The sequence below is a fragment of the Penaeus monodon genome, chromosome 11 (assembly GCF_015228065.2).
Source record: "Penaeus monodon isolate SGIC_2016 chromosome 11, NSTDA_Pmon_1, whole genome shotgun sequence".
Taxonomy (NCBI): domain Eukaryota; kingdom Metazoa; phylum Arthropoda; class Malacostraca; order Decapoda; family Penaeidae; genus Penaeus; species Penaeus monodon.
In genome coordinates, this window is record NC_051396.1 from 51,097,769 (window position 1) to 51,100,268 (window position 2,500).

Here is a 2,500-nt window from a genome sequence, read left to right on the forward strand (position 1 = left end):
AACTAGAAAACTGACTGTATATCTTCAGACAGAGAGGAAAGAAAAAATCCAAGCCGCGTAAGTACAAACAAATATAAACCTTCAAGGGCATTTTTACCTTGGGAAATACTGCTATGCTAATGTTAGTATTTACCGTTTCAAATGTTTCTCAAGGTTAGCGTTAATGAGATGAATGATACAGAGATAGATAAATAGATGAAAGGATGGATACATGGATATGTATATATGTATACATAAATGTATGTATATATTCATCTATCTACCTGTTTATCTACCCATCTATTTCTGTAGCATTAATTTCATTGCATTAGTGTGTGTGTGTGTGTGTGTGTGTGTGTGTGTGTGTGTGTGTGTGTGTGTGTGTGTGTGTGTGTGTGTGTGTGTGTGTGTGTGTGTGTGTTGGTGTGTGTTGTGTGTGTGTGTGTTGTGTGTTGTGTGTTGTTGTTGGTATAGTAATATATATATTATATATATATTATATATATAATATATATATATATATATATATATATATATATATATGCGCGAGGGGTGAAACAAAAAAAAAACAGACAACACACAAATAATATATAATAGTAAATATATATATATATATAGAAAAATATAAAATAGAGTGGGGGGAGTGGTGTTGGTGGTTTATTTGATTTTGTTTTGTTATTTTTGTATTATTGTTTACTTTTTGATATTATTGTATATGTATGATTTGTATTAATAGTAGTTAAAATAATATATAATATTAATATATATATATTTAATATATATATAATATAATATATTGAGATGAAGAGAAAGAGAGAAGAGAGAGAGAGAGAGAGAGAGAGAGAGAGAGAGAGAGAGAGAGAGAGAGAGAGAGAGAGAGAGAGAGAGAGAGAGAGAGAGAGAGAGAGAGAGAGAGAGAGTGAGAATGTTAGTGGATTTATATATGAATATTTTATACTGTATATATTTGTATCTATTGTCTTCCTCCTTAGCAATCAATTCATCTGTCACTACCTTGTCATGATTTGTATATTTAATAAGCTCGTTAAAAGAATCCATAAATACCTTTGCATGCATTCATTTAGAAAATAAGATACTTTAGTACTTTTATATCAACCTCAAGTTTATCTCTCTGTTCACATTGCAGAACAACAACAAAAAATAAATAAATAAATAAATAATAAAACACTCAAGGGAAAAAGGGCCGTCGCATTCAGCATTAACATCCATTTCGCAGACGACCAAAATAAGGCAGCTCCTCTATAAAACGAGTGAGTTATCATGATTACTTTGAGAGTATAATAGACTTCAGAGACCAAAGATAACTTTTAGGTAATTTATAGAGGTAAGAAGCTGGTAAATAACAGGCCATCATCGTAATAAAGTTATTGCATTACGTAAAAACAAATTAACAAAGTAAAAAAAAAAGTTATCATAAAAATTACTCGACCTTTGACCTCCTAAGACCTTCTAGGGTCTGCAGATAAGAGATAATATTGATTATATAAACGATTCGAAAGATCTTTCACACGGTTAAGGGATATAGAAGGTTAGACTGGATGAGAACCTTGTTAATTCTTATTTTAACTTAATTTACCAGCTCTGACTTGTGAGTGTATTATAGTTTGGAGTAATGTCATATGTACTTGGTAATCTTGTCATGTTCCATCTTTGTATGTCAATGAAGTAAGTGGAATTTTGGTAATTCTTTGCGGTATGGACAAATTTGCCACAGACTAACTACCCATCTCCATGTCACAAAATTTATTCAACAATCTAAGTTCCCATAACTTGGCATCTCTTTAGAGTACTGCCCGAGGGGAGGGTTGATTGGGGGCATTTCCCCCAACACCCCCACAGGGTAATATTGTCTTCACCTCGGTATACACAGCAGGAAAGAGCTAAAACTCGGGAGTACCAACTTGTGAGCAGCATTTCCCGCAAATTTTTACCTCTTATTTATGGCACAACCATTTATGTCTGCAGATTATTTATTGTACTAATAACTTAGATTTTTTAGTTTTTTAGTTTTAGTTTAGCTTAGTTCATCCTTACTGTAAAGATTAACCGTAATTTTTAGCACGCTGTTGATGGAATGGCATCAGGTTAGGAAAGATGTCATAGATAAGGTTTATGACACACTCTTCTATATATATAATTTCTAAAGCACATCAGATAACTGTAAATTAATTGATGCCATTGAATAGGGTCAGATTTGGGTCTTTATACTTGAATTGGCAGTTTTAAATAGCAATTTCATTCCTTGTTTTATACACTGCTGACATGCACTAATGAATTTCTTTCTTTAGACATGCCACAGAATTTGGCCATAATGTGACTTACAGATGTTACTGTTGGCAAAAATACTGATTGACACCTATTTCCTTGTTTACAGTACATTTTCTTTTTCTGACTTATAGATTCCAATCTTTTCCCACAATTTGCAGTTTTTAATCTATGACTGACATTGATTTTTTCCTACTAGCAGTTTGTCTGTATACATAATTATTCTTCTAATGAA

At 32.0% G+C, this 2,500-nt stretch overlaps 1 protein-coding gene across 4 annotated transcripts in view; it reads left to right on the top strand.

Annotated features, from left to right (window-relative positions):
- The first annotated feature begins 1,172 nt into the window (after positions 1-1,172).
- Positions 1,173-2,500, top strand: part of LOC119579075 (enoyl-CoA delta isomerase 2-like) — a 7,983-nt gene continuing 6,655 nt past the window's right edge. The window contains exon 1 of one of the 4 annotated variants that reach the window (XM_037926803.1): positions 1,173-1,250. The gene's annotated coding sequence lies outside the window, so the exon portion shown is untranslated. Of the gene's footprint in view, positions 1,325-1,459; positions 1,529-2,500 lie in introns of those variants that run through there. The other 3 variants (XM_037926802.1, XM_037926805.1, XM_037926804.1) reach the window with 3 other exon arrangements.